Raw genomic sequence first — 14757 nt, 5'->3', positions numbered from 1 at the left:
TCCATTGGGATTCCACAAAATGCTATGTATGATTTCTAGTATTTTAAATTTGTTCAGATGTGTTTTATGACCCATAATGTAGACTGTCTTGGTGAATGTTCCATTTGAGCTTGAAATGAATATGCATTATACTGTTAGATGTATTTTCTAAATGCCAACTAGGTTAAGTTGATTGGTAGCCCTGGTCTGGTCAAATGTGTTCTTCCTAACTTTCTGTCTGCTTGATCTATCAGTTACTAAAAGAGAAGTGTTAAAATTCTAAGTATAGGTGGTCCCCAGTCATTGAGCTTATGATTTTTCAGCTTTATGTTGGTGCAAAAGCAATATGCATTCACTAGAAACTGTACCTTAAATTTCAAATTTAATATTTCCATGAAACAGTGATACATTGTATGATGCTGCATTAATGCTGGGCAAGCAGCAGCAAGCCAAAGCTGTCAGTCAGCCACATGATCATGAAAGTAAATAGCTGATACCTTGAAGTGTGCTATGTTGCTAAGCTATGATGTTTGGTAGCTTAGATATAATAATAAAGCAGTTTTTACTTATGATATCACCAAGTTATAGTTGGCATTTAACAGAAAGCAACCCCACCATAAGTTGAAGAGCATCTATATAATAGTATTTTTCTAATTTTCATTTTGGTTCTTTAAGATATTCCCTCATGTATTTGAAGTGCTGTTGTTAGGTACATACATATTAAGTGTTCTTATGTCTCCTTGGAGAACTGAATACTTCTAACATTTTTTTTCTTTTATTATTCATATGTGCATACAAGGCTTGGGTCATTTCTCCCCCCTGCCCCCACCCCCTCCTTTACTACCCACTCTGTCCCCTCCCTCTCCCCCCAACCCCCTCAATACCCAACAGAAACTATTTTGCCCTTATTTCTAATTTTGTTGTAGAGAGAGTATAAGCGATAATAGGAAGGAACAAGGGTTTTTGCTGGTTGAGATAAGGATAGGTATACAGGGAGTTGACTCACATTGATTTCCTGTGCATGTGTGTTACCTTCTATGTTAATCATTTTAATGGACTTTTTGATCCCTGATAATGTCCCTTTATTTTTTAAATCCACTGTATCTAAGTTAACATGGCTTTTCCAATTTTTTTGATTGATGTTATGTTATATCTTTCACTGTCCTGTTACCTTTAATATAGCTATGTATATTTATTGAAACTGGTTGTCTCATAGATGACATATGGTAGGGTCTTCTTTAGAAAAATTAACTCTGATGATCTCTTTCCCTTAAATGATATATTTAGACCATTTGCTATAAGAACAGAACACAACAGCACACAATTATAAATCATAATTTTTATTATTGCTCTCTGGGACTTCAGATGATAATATATAATAAAGAGTCTGAAATAAGAGTGGAGAGGAGGGAAGATCAGAATGAGGAGTCAGTTTGGCATATTGGGATAGTGCTCCCTTCCTGGTGAATTGTCACACTTGGACTCTTGATGTGCTGTTGCTGGCTATTCACTCTAATTCTTGAACTTGCAGACATAAGGTAATTGCACATCACAGTTCAAATCTCTCCACTTTAGAAATCCTAAAGAGAGAGAGAAGAATCACAGTTACTGTGGCAGGGAGATGGAGATACTGTGAATCCAATAAAGAAGCATCTCAGATGCTACTGTAGGCTTAAAATTGATCCCTGTTCCTCCTCAGTGTCCCACTAGAGGTGAAGAAGACAAAGAAAGGAGACCTGAGTGGAGGTTACAGCAGATAAGCATATGTTGCATTTTGTAGCTCAAGAGGATTCCCAAAGGGTCAGGCCCAGGGTTGTGGGAGGCAGGATGAGGAAAAGTAGGTCAGAGGTGACTACTCAGTTTCTTACCTGAGTTATTGTGACAGGCTCCCACAGTAATCAGGGTTCAAGGCAATGGAAGGATTCCTCTCCCAGTTAAGGTAATTTAGCACATCAGTGTTACTCCATTCCCATCCACCTCTATTGGGTTCTTCACCCTACAGAGTAAAGGATGCCTTAAAAACAATATATATTCTATAATGATCAAATATGAATCTTCTCTTCATTTAGGATTCCCTCAAAATAGTATTGCAGGCCCACTGAAGTTCACAGAACTGATTTCCAAGGCCTCATAAAAGAAATGTGTAAAACAAGCACATTAACTTCTTTACAGACCAAAGACCAACCAGAACTCAGCTCTTCAGTTGGTTTCAAGAACTTTCCTTTGCCTCAAATATCCCTAGAATATGAGCCTCTATGTCTCCCAGAGATTTTTATTAGCAGTCACAGGAGACTGTGGTTGGGGGACAATAGCCTCCTAAGAGTACCACAGAGGAGAAGAAGGAATAGCACCAGTGTGGGGTCATGGAGCCCATCCAGATGTATTGATAGCTGTTCACAGTGCTCTTGACCAGAGAGGACACGAAGGATGCTTCAACCCCACTGAGCAAGGACACTAGGTGTCCTGAGGGCCGCTTCTGGCAGGCCAACTGTGTGAGGAAGGGACAGAGTGAGAAGGAACCTGGCATATCACTGGGAGAGAAAAAGGGCAGAGGTAGGTGAGAAGGGATGTAGGAGGATATCCTTTATCCTTCACACAAGGGGTAATTGAACAACCCCCTCCCCTGTGACCCACTTTCCACCAAACACTCACCTCCTCCCTCAACACTCACATCTGCATCCATCCAGGATTTTGGAGTCTTAAACAAGGCATAGCAGTGGGAGGCATCCTGGGAGACTTTGGGACAGCTTATGCACAAAGAGGGGAGATCCTTTTGGGAGTCCTCTCCTGGTATATAGGAAGAAAAAGAGAAGGATTTGGTGAAATGAAGAGTGGGGATTGAGAAGGGACATTGACTTAAGGATTATTGAGGAGTCCTATCTTTTGGGAGGAAAATCATATTCTTGACTACTCTCATTTTTCCCATACTTTCAGAAATTCTTGACACTAAATAGACCAACTATATGAAGGAGCACCTATTTCCAATTTACCTTTCCCCTTTATTCTACAGTCTATGCATCTTTCCACTATGATAACAGTTTTGACACTGGTTCCTTCAATCCTTTTTTTTTCCTTATGGTTCATTACTGACCTTTGACACTTTCCCTCTTCAACCCACCAACATAAATTAGAACATCCTAATGAATTGGCAATACATCTCAATTGACCATTTGATGTTTCCACCACCAATGATATAAAGGAAGGCAGGATGAGGGAGGAATTCCCAGTGGGGATTCTTCTCACCATTGCCACATGGGACATTTCAGAGCCTTCCTCTTCTTGACTGTGGACACTCACTGCTACCCTAGTGCTAAAGGCAGAAAGAAGAAAGATCTTACCTTGGACCTGAGATAGGAGCATCAGGCAGAATAGCAGCATCCAGGACAAGCTGTGGAGGGCCATGAGGGGCGACACCATGTCTGTGAATGAGGAGGCAATCAGAGTCACTGAAGGATGTGTGGCCATAGACAGGACATACAGAAACCACACTGCCTCCTTTCTTTTCCTTTGTCTAGTCTTGCAGAGATATATTGATCTTGGTCACATCCATCTCCTCCAATAGTTTTGGAGTAAATTACAGAATCTATATTCTCTCCATCCCCTGAGAGCTCCCAGAGCATCCTTTGCTAAGTCTCAGAGATCCTGTGTTCTCTGATGACAGCAACCCACCAATACCTTCTTCTGTATTACATGAACTAAAATCCCTACTTAGGCTCTCATCTTCTTTCTTTCATCTCCCACCTACCTGTCTTGCAAGGATTGTGAGATGGTTTGGGAAGCACTGTCTGAGACTTTTATAAGAGGGTCTGAGGGAGGAGCATTGATTTGAAAAAATAAAATGCCTGTGCAGACCAGGGGTCATGGATACTGGTTGGCAAGGATTCCTGGGGATTCCCATCAGGAGGAGGATATACTTCTTGGCAAAGACTGAGAATTTTCATATATGTTGTTTCCCGTTAGCAGGCCACTCTGTCCTCAGGTACAGATGAAGTTTGGACTTTACCCACCCTATCTCAGATATGCTGTTCTGAGAAACTTAAGAGAATATAGACAGGTTCGTGGCACAAATTTTGCAGTTAGTTACATAGTTTTGAAAATATTATGGCCTTGGATAATTACCGAAAGTAAATATGAGCAGTGTATTTTTGATCAACCTAGAGGAACTAAGTCTTGAATGCATACCTATGTATTTCTTTGTGCCTTGTCTCCTAAGATTTGTAGCAAATATATAAGTAAAAATTGGATTGGTCGGGAATTGGAATTACAAGTGAGGATAATATGTTAGTTGAAGGAAAAGAATTAACCTAAACCAAGAAAAGAAATAACCTATCAGAGTTGCTGCTTAAACTGTACAAGATGTAAAAGAAGCTTGAAATCATGTTGTGATTCAATACTCTACACAGCATATTAAGGAACAGCCACTCAATAAAGTTGTGTTCTAGCCACTTCTGTGTGGGCAGACTGAGGAATAACACCCCAGTTATTTTACTTCTGAGCTGTCAACTTGACACCTCAGAGTAGTACCCTCAGCTATGGTCACAATCTCTTGGGTATCTTCAAGATTCAAGACTCTTTCAGAATGGCTTTGAAGTTGTAATTTTCTTAATTATAGTAAGCTGTTTTATTTGCTGTGCTCACTGTGTTGATATTTGCTCTGAATGGGGTCAAGAAATAGTGGGTAAATGTTCTGATGATTTGTCATTAATTAAACCAGTGTCACCAATCTATATCTTTCATATCCATGCACTTGTAATAGGTAAAAAAAAAGATATTTTCATTTTAAAATACCCTTGAACTGGAAGAAGCAATGAAGATAACTGAAATTAGTAAATCTCATCCCTTGAACACATGTCTTTTAATATTTTGCTATGACTAAATGGAAAGTCTATATACTAACAGTAAAGTAGTTGTCTTGAGGAAAAGCATATTTGTAACACAGAGTTTACAGTTTTGAATAATATCATTTTCCTTATAAAATCAATTGAGAGACATTCTTCCAGGTTTCATATATTGTTCTTTTCTTGGAAATGTTTTCAAAATTGATCAAGTAGAATTTATATTTTTAAATTCCTATTTTAATTTATAGTATTATAAATATTAAGGACAATAATTCTTTAAGATCCTCAAGAGATGAAAATAATTTGAAAAACTCTAATTAGTATCTATCTGACAATTTTCAGGAAATACAGAAGATTGAAATAGGTTTTATGTTACAATACATGGACACAATCAGCAAAGTTCAAAAGGTGGGCGTCCTTATAGTACAAATGCCTTCATTTTCCTAACAATGAATTAAAGAAATGAAGTAATATAATACTCAACTTCTGGGAGAAATATATGCCAAATTCAATACGTGGAATATGTTTAGGTTCTGAGTCAAATAAACCAAATAGTAATGAGATTGTTGTATAGAGTTACAGGGTTATAATTTTTAAATGTCAACATGGCTAATAAAAATATAATATTTAAAATGTCTATAATTTAAAGATATATAATATAATTCTTATAGATGAAATATATTTCTCAGAATTTACTTCAATATTCTCCAGTATGTTAGTGACAAAAGAAGGGGGATATAGATGGAACAAGAGAGCTATGTGGTGACCATTGCTATTGCTTAGTGATAGGTACATAGAGATTCATGTTACTATTCTTTTTGAGTTTGTCTGAATTTTCATCATGAAATGTTGGGGAAAGAGAAATGTTGAGAAATGTGCATATTGGGAAAAAGGAAAAATTGACGGAAAATGTGAGAAAGAAATTTAAAAGCCATTCTTATGCAAGAACATAATACTAAACAAATCAAATTCACAAATATGCATAATAAATGTAAAGAGAGAAGAGTCAACCCCAGGAATGTTAAGGTAATTTGTTATGAGGAATTATTATTGTTACTGTCACATTCAGAAATTAAAGGAGAGAAAAGTATATAATTATCTTAAAAAGAAAAAATCATTAAGTAAAATTTAACTTTCATTAATGAGTGATAAAAATTCTTAACAAATGAGGCAGAAATATAAATATACTTAACAAGATAACGAAATCTACAAAGACTCAAATGTAAAATACTGAAAACATTTCTTTAAAAACCGGGAATGTAAAATCCCAGGAATATAAAAGTGTACACCCCCATTGATTCTATTCAACAACTCCATGCTGTAGAAATTATGCTATAGAAAAGGAAAATATAAGCAATAAAAAAGAGTAAATGAAATTTTCATTATTTGCTTATGACATGTTGGTTTCATGAAAAGCCAAGAAGAATCTTTATGTTAATTATGAAAATTAATGGAAGCATTTAGTAAACAAAAATATTGTCAGCATATAAATCCCAATTGACCATTGATATTCCAACAGCAGAGTTAGGAAAACCATTCTAATGAATGATACCATTTAAACAGGGAGAAAAAGATAAAGTGTCTAGGTATATATTTGAAAAAATAGTAATGAGCACATTAAGTTTTTAAGTTTCAGAGACAAATATATTGAAAAACCTATCATGGTTATAGTGAGAAAGATTCAATACCTTGAAGTTGCTTCTCCATCAATTGTTGGTAATGTAATCAGAACACAAACATGGATTGTCTGGAAATTTAATAAGTTAGTTTCAGACTTCAAAAGAAAAAACAAAGGATCAAGAGCAGTTAATGGATTTCTGAAGAAACTCAAAAGGTGAAGAATTTTTTGGCTCAAGACTTTTCACTATAAAATGGTCCAAGGATAGTAAACATGAGCAGTATAAAAAGATACAGTCCAGAAATATGGTATGTAAAAACTGGAAAATGGAGGGTCTTTATATATCAGTAATGAAAGTTAGACTGACCTATTTGGATTAATTGACTATCCACAGAAACAAAAAAACAAAAAGATAGTTTGGATTACTAATCCTTATAATATGAACATAAAATAAGAGCAAAAAATGAGAGAAAAGTCATGGAGAATTGACTGAAATTAAAACTCAAAAAAAAGTAATATATTTGATACATTGTAAGAACTTTTGTAAATACCACAATGTACCTCTACCCAACACAACAAAAAAATGGAAAAAAATAGAAAAGTAAAAATATGTTTTTGACTTTGGACTACTAATTTATCTCTTAACCACAAAAAACACAAATTATAAAATAAAATATAGCTAAATGTGACCACATTAAAAATTTTAAGAATAAAATGAAGTCTGTGAAGTAGAAATGAAAGAAAATGCTTTAGATATATACAACTGACAAAGAAGTAACAATTTAGATGTCAATAGTGAGAAAATCATTAGAAAAGAACAAAAAGTGATCAAAGGAGAATATATATATATATATATATATATATATATATATATATGTCAATATGTCAACCTCACATGTCAATCATAAAGACTGAAGCTAAAATTAAATATATTTTAAAATTAAATATATTCCATTCCTCTAAGGTATGGAAAATATGAAAGTTTGACTTTCCAATATTTTACTGAGGATTTAGACTATGAGTCCTTCACAGTTCTGCTGATGGAGGTAGAAACTGGATGTACAACCACTTGGGAAAACTAGCATTTTCTTATATGCTGTTATACTCTTAGAAGTATTCAACTTATACATGTAAGCAAAGAGAGTTATACAAAAACATTCATTATAGTTATAGTGGCAAAAGACAGCTCTTAATAAGAAACTAAGTGAATATTTTATAGTTTAAACAAGCTACAAAATACCACTATGTTAGTAAAAGTTAGCAAATCATAGTTATAGGTACCAAAATGGATTGACTTTAAAGACACAATCTTGAAAGAAAAGAGCTAAATTATAGAAGATAATATACCATATAATGGTTTTAGAACCTCAAAAAACAAAATAAATGAATAATGTATTATTTAGATAGACATATATATATTTATATATACTAAAATAAGAGATGTTAAACTCAAAATTCAGAATTGTTACTTCTGGATGAAGAGAGGATATCATTGGAGTAAAGAAAATGAAGCTTTGAGTATCTTATATTAGATATCTACTTTTTATGTCAAGTAGCATGTACTTGAACTTTAAAATATATTTTTGAATCATGCTACATATATTGTCATCTGCATACATACAAAACCTATAATAAAAAGTAAAGAAAAATAGCTCAATAGTAGTAGAATTGAACAACGTTTAAGGCTATAAATGATTAAAAATTGTCTTTAAATTATTGAGGTTCACACAAAGAAGTTAATCCAAAATAATTGTTAAGCTTCAGATAAAAGTTTTATAAGATATTGTTCAGACTCTAATCATCTGAAGACTTCACTGGGACTATCTGCTTCCAAAATGACCAACTCTTGTCTACTAAATTTATGCTGGTTTTTGGTAGGAGTCATTAGTTTTTCACAGTGCAGGACTTTTCATAGACTTTCTGGAGTGCCCTCATGATATGGTAATTGCCCACCCCCATAAGTTCCTAAGATGAAAGCTATAGTGTCATATAAGACATAGCTTCAGAAGTTGCACATGGTCATTCTTGCATATCTTACTGGTTATATAGGCCAACCCTATTCAATATTGCCTGGGTTGACACAAGGCTGTGAATATCATAATAGCTGGAGACCAGTGTTGGAACCTGATACTTTAAGAGTTGATAGGTCACAAGTCATATGTCTGTGGCCTGGTCCTTCCTCCACCCCAATAGTAGACATTTCTGAACCTGTGTAATATCATTTATACATAGTAGGAGGAACTTCAATGAATTGAATCTAACTTCTACAAGTTTCACATAAACTCAGATATAAGGTTAGAATAAGGAACAAATTTTTCATCTTCTACTGACTGTTCCTAAGTCCTTATTCAAAAAGTTCAGTAATGAATATAAATTTGTCACCACTCTCATCTTGAAACTGTTTCTGTGATTTCTCCATTATCTACTCCTCTGATTACTTGATAATTTGTTGTATTTGATACAACAAATTTCCCCAAAATTAGTGGCTTAAAAGAATTCATTTTTTTTCATGGTTCTTTGAGGTGAATGGGTTTATCTATGTGGTGCTCCCTTAGGGTCTCTCATGTAAGTGCAGATAATGCATATGAAACATTGAAGTCAGCCCAAAGATGACTGTGCCCATGGGTGGCAGTTGATGCTAGTGAGACCTTAACTGGGACTGTTAACTTGAGTTCCAGTGCAGGACTTTCCATGAAGCTTGGACTTCTTACAGCATGGAGGATTCAGGAGAATAGGACATCTTTCATTGGGGTCAGGGTTCCAAATGAGCAAAATGGAAGCTGCCGGTCCTCTTTGGCCAGGTCAAGAAATTGCATGATGCCTTTTCCACATTCTTAATCAATTGAGTGTGAGTTTGTATTTCCAGCACTTAATGCATTAAACCCTCAATGTTCGTTTAATAAATTAATACACTTATTTAAAATAATTTAAATAATTTTGGAAGCTTCTTTTAACTTTGTAATGTTTTACACGTTGAAAAACTAGAGTTTTGGTATTACTTCCTTTGTTAAATGTATTATATAGAGTAAGTGATTAATTATCTTTAACTTGTGTTTCTCAATATTTTCTAAAAAGATGTTTGAGAAAAAAATTCTCTTCAGCATGTATAGTCTTCTTATTATTGGCAGGAGTGTTAGAATATCATGAATATGAGTCAAGTGATCCTCTGAAAAATAGACTTATTATTTCCATATTAAAACCTCAATTTGTAGAAAGACATTTTCTTTCCTTTTTTCTTTTGCATGGTACTAGATCTGGATCCAGGGCTTCACACTTGTGAAGCAGGTGCCCTACTGCTTGAGCCACAGCTGCAGCCTGACCATTTTCTTATCATATGAGAGAAATCTTTGTTAAGTGAATGATGGGAAAAGGAAATGATCATAAAACCCATCTGAAAGTGGAGCCTTTACAGAGAATTTTCACTGCATTATTTTGTATTTACTATTACAAATAACTTATGCCTAAAATGGATGTATGTACCTACTGGGTTTTCCTTGTACATTTGCATAAATAGAATGTATTTAAGGAATTATAACGTACCAGCTTAGATTAAATACATTTATTCAAAGGCTGATTATTTGCTCAGTTCTTGGGGTCATTCCCTATGAGACATTAGAAGGAAGAGTATTTTGCATAAAGTACTTAATATGGCAATTGCTGTATATTTATTTAAACTAAATCAAGGAACAAAATAGGAACCACAGGTCAATGCAGGAATATGTTCTATGGAGAAAAGTGTTCTGATGGTCAGCTTTTAGGCAGCAGTTTGCTAAAAAGAAACATGGGGAGCAAGAGCAGGAAGAAAATAAGTCAGATAATATGTGGTTTCTCAAGATATCTGATCTTGTGGGTTAGCTAGAGTTAAGAGTAACTCAGAGTAAAAGAAACCTGGCTCCTTGGGCTCCACAATTCATGGCCTGAGGTGGGAACAACAGAGAAGAAAAAAATTTTATAGAAAATACTGCTCAAAACATGGCATGTAGCATCCAAGTCTTTCCATTTTTCACACTTCTAGCCTCCTGTGTTCTTTATAGTGTGTGGCTAGATCTTCATTTCTTAGGGAATAGAGATAGGAACAAAATGCCATTGTAATTGAAGGTAAGACCAAGCATTAGTGTAGGGGTAAAATGCGGACCACAGACTGAATATTAGGTAAGTATGATGAAGGAACCATATCTGTAAACTAAGTTGTAGGCAGGAAGGAAATGGTATGCCTCAAGACTGGGGTTGATTCAAGAACACTGGGCAGTGCAAGATAGAGAAGTATATCTCACCAGGGGCAGAGTACTCCTAAAACAAACACAATTGTGACATGCTGTCTGAGGATATACTGAGAAGTACAGCTTTAGCATTCAAGGAGTACTTAGAATTAGGTATTTGGAGTAAGAAACCTGGGTATATAGGGTTCCCAGAAACATGGGATTGAGATTTCCAATAGGATTTCTGCCTTGGAAATTATTTAAGATTGTCTGGATGCTTAAAGATTATTTTACTCTCTTACTATTCACAATGTCTTCCTAGGCCTTTAGATACCTGATTACATGCACATTTACCCCCATGCCAGCCCAGAAAGTGAGCCAACAGAAAGCATAGTGATTAAGGACTTGGGCTCACAAATCAGAATCATCTCATGGTGTTATGGTGGAAATTAAATACAATACATTGGGTATCATTAGTCAGAGTGCCTAGCATATATGATCACCTGGTAAATGTCATCTCATCATAATATTATCTTTAGTGCCTGTTAGTGCCATAATTGATTCTCAATAATTTTCAATGGAAAGACAGAAGTATGATCTCCAGATGAGATTATGGATAAATAACTCCTTCAAGTTATTTCTGCAGCTTCTCTGTTAGCTGAAATCATTTTGATCTATAATTAAACCTTTAACAATGTTCCCTTAGGGGCATCAAGCAATCAATGCTTGTCCAACTTTCTTCATTCTCTGTATATGCTTACATGCAATAAAATTATTTTTATTTTAAAAACACTTTCAATTGTTACTAATTTAAGAATTCACTTTGCTTAAATTCAGTGTTATCAGATAATTTTCAGACTAATTTGTTGAGGAAGTCAATAAATTATACTGCCACTTGTTTAACACTAGTTTTGTGCCAAGCATTGTGCTAAGTATTCCATATAAATTACCATATTTAATATCTAGAGCATCAGTATGTGAAAGTTATGCTCACCCTTGTTTTTCACACAAGAGAATGCACACTTGAAGAGGTTGAATAGCTTGGTCACAGTTCCACAAAAGTAACACCAAACACCAAAGCTATGCTCTTTATCACTGCTACCAGCTTCCTCTGGAAGGAAGAAATTGGGAAATAAAAAAGAAATAGAGTATTGGACTTTGCTGCAAGGCCATTCAATTTCACTTCATGAGAGAGAAAGCGTTTTTTCAAAGGTGTTCAATTTACCAGTGGGATGGATCTGACATTTAGAAGACCTTTAGCCTGGAAAGTCAGATTTCTGCTAAACATGTAGGGGATTGAAAACACTACAGAAATTCTGTGCCCAATAGCTAAGTATGGTTATTTGCTAAGCTACATTAACCTAATGGATACTAAGAAAAAGAATATGCTTAGTGTGGTTATCAGTTTCTCTTTACTTACTCAAATACAGTATCACCAATACCTTATTTTTAGCGATCGACTGATACTGATCTTCTCCCCAAATGCTGTGTGAGCTTCAACTTCCCATTTACTTAGGTCATTGTCTAAAGTATCATACTGTCCATTAGTTCCCTTTGTCTTCAAACTACTCTGTATGTTAGACTGCATATTATTTCATTTCAATTAACATTCTTCAGTCATCCGTAGCAGTGAGTTAAATTCTGAAGAGAACCAATTAATTGTTCTCTGACTTGGTAGGTTTTTGAAATATTTCACCCATTGATAGATTCATTAATTTTAAAACATCTTATTTTCTTTCTGCTAATGGAATTTTCAGCAGGTGATTGGTTAGTTACCTTTTCTAAGCCTCATATAGAGTTTAAATGTCATTTTATACAAAGATATTTACTTCATGGGGGATTGGTCTAATTAATTTTTTAGAGCAAATAGAAACTGCAAAAATCATTCTTGTAGATGAACCATAAGACTTGACAACTCTATGAGATTGGTAGGTTTATTTAGGTTCCTATTTGTATGAATTTAGATACAAATGTATGTGGATGAAATTTCAGAATGGTATTTTTGCTTTGAGAAAATCAACACGTGTTATAAGAGTTTTAGCTTTTATCTTTTTTCCACATTTTTTCCAGCTCTGGGTATTATGAGACCTTGATTGCAGTATGTTCTAGGAAATCACTCAGGAGTGAGGAGATAAGAGAATTGACATACCTAAATGGTAAAGAGAAAACTCATTAAGAGGAAGATAGCTTTCAAAACCCATGACAGTAAATCCAAGAGATGGGTATAAACCAAAGTCCATGAAATATAGCTGTCTTCATCCAAGGAGTTACACTGAAGATAACTTGGGAACTACAATGGATTTGGACTTCTTGAATTGGTATTGACTTTGGAGGACCTGAGGCAATACAAGGAAATATCAATTATCTTGGGGAAAGGTGTTATCAGAGTCATAAATGGTAGATTTTGAAAGCTGGACTATGTTCCTCAGCAAAACTCTAGTGCTAATCATGAAAACAAAACTGAAAATCACGTTTGCTGAAGAGGCTAACAGTATGCTTAAGAATAATTTGTTCCTAAAACAAATGCAGTAATATTATTGGGCATGGGTCACAAACTAAGTGGAGACTGCACACACAAGAGGAATAGGAAAAGGGAAGAAAACCAAAATCTTGAATGTGGTTGATGTGCTTACTGTACAGGAATGAATATAGTAACCTTACACTGGCAGAGGCCACTATGAGAAGGGGACTTGGAAGCAGCAAAGAGGTCTGGTAGAGATGAACCAATATGGGCTGTAATACACATATGCATAGTAACAACACTGTATAGCTGCCCTTATCTCAAACTAACAAAAATGCCATGTTTTTATTATCTTTTATATTTTTCTTCTAAAAAATCAGAGAACAAGAGGGCAGAACCTGTTATGCCCCCAGAGGTGTGTTGGGGAGTGGGTAGAGTTGGCCCAAATAATATATACACTTGTAAGTAAATGTAAAAATGATAAAATAAAGTTTTTTTAAAAGAATATAAACAACAACAAAATAATTTGCTTCAAGTTTATGAGATACTTAAGGGTTTCCTCTTATCCTTTCCAGTTGCAAGATGTGATGTGAGATTCTAGAAAGACTAATGATGTTAAAAAAAAACCATGAAGTAACCATGATCAAGCTTATTGATGATATTAACAGTATTCTTTTCAAAATGATTTCCACCTTAAAATCTCATTATATTCTTACTGGACTTGGACTTTTATAACTTTTTTAAAAAAATGTATGTTCTATGCTTTTTTCTAAACAACTCACAAATAATTCAAGGTCAGCAGCAGAACTAAAATTGGCTTCAAACTTCTTCAAAACAAATTTTCCTATAAAAAACTTAAGTGGATCTCATTGTGGTAGCACTGATATTTTCCTGTTAAGTGAAAGAAGTGGGCGTCTCCTCTAGTTCTATTTTATTTAAGGGAAATAGTCAGTGGGAACTTGAGTCCTTGGATGCTTATTCCCTAGCCTCCATGGCTTAATGCATTTTGTTTGAGGAAAGCTAAGAATTTAAACTTTTACCTTACCAGCTGGCTCTTATATACAGGTACTATACTTTTGCAGGGAGTACAAAGTTCACATTCTAACTTGCTTCTATTTTGTGTCTGAATTCTGCTTATGTCATCTCAACTTCAGTTTGTCATTTTTTGTCTTCTATAAAAAGATGATGATAATATCTGCAGTTCAGAGTCCTTTGGAGGAATAGCAAATATTTGCTACTAGCTAGCATCTTCTGAATATAGCCCATTGTCATGTCTTCTGCACCTCCTCTTCCATCTAACTCTTTTATCCACAAATATTCACTGTTTGCACAGCATTGTTGATGTCCATAGTCACTCATTACAGGCCACTCTCTAATCCAACTTTCTCCAGATGATATCTGTGTCCAGGAATATTTTATTTTGTCCTCCAAATTAATTTGGTTTTTTTTTGCCCCAGAATTATATACTCTTCCATCTGAAGTGTCCCTTTGGAAAAGATGTATTGACTCTTACTGTTGGAGGATACCCTAAATTTCTTTCAAATCAACATTACCTAAAGCCCAAGTAGTGGCAGAGAACTCACCCACTCACCTGAGACCCCTCTTTCTCTAGACTCACTCCCTGGACTCATTCATTTACACTGGGACAAGGCATCATGGGTT

General features: G+C 34.9%; 1 pseudogene; it reads right to left on the bottom strand.

The window, feature by feature from the left end:
- Positions 1–1303: 1303 nt before the first annotated feature.
- LOC109678021 (regenerating islet-derived protein 3-gamma-like) overlaps positions 1304–14757 on the bottom strand; it is a 68604-nt pseudogene continuing 55150 nt past the window's right edge.

The sequence above is a fragment of the Castor canadensis genome, chromosome 12 (genome assembly GCF_047511655.1).
Source record: "Castor canadensis chromosome 12, mCasCan1.hap1v2, whole genome shotgun sequence".
Classification (NCBI taxonomy): domain Eukaryota; kingdom Metazoa; phylum Chordata; class Mammalia; order Rodentia; family Castoridae; genus Castor; species Castor canadensis.
Note: the sequence above shows the minus strand (reverse complement) of the source record. Positions and strands in the feature narration are given on the sequence as shown.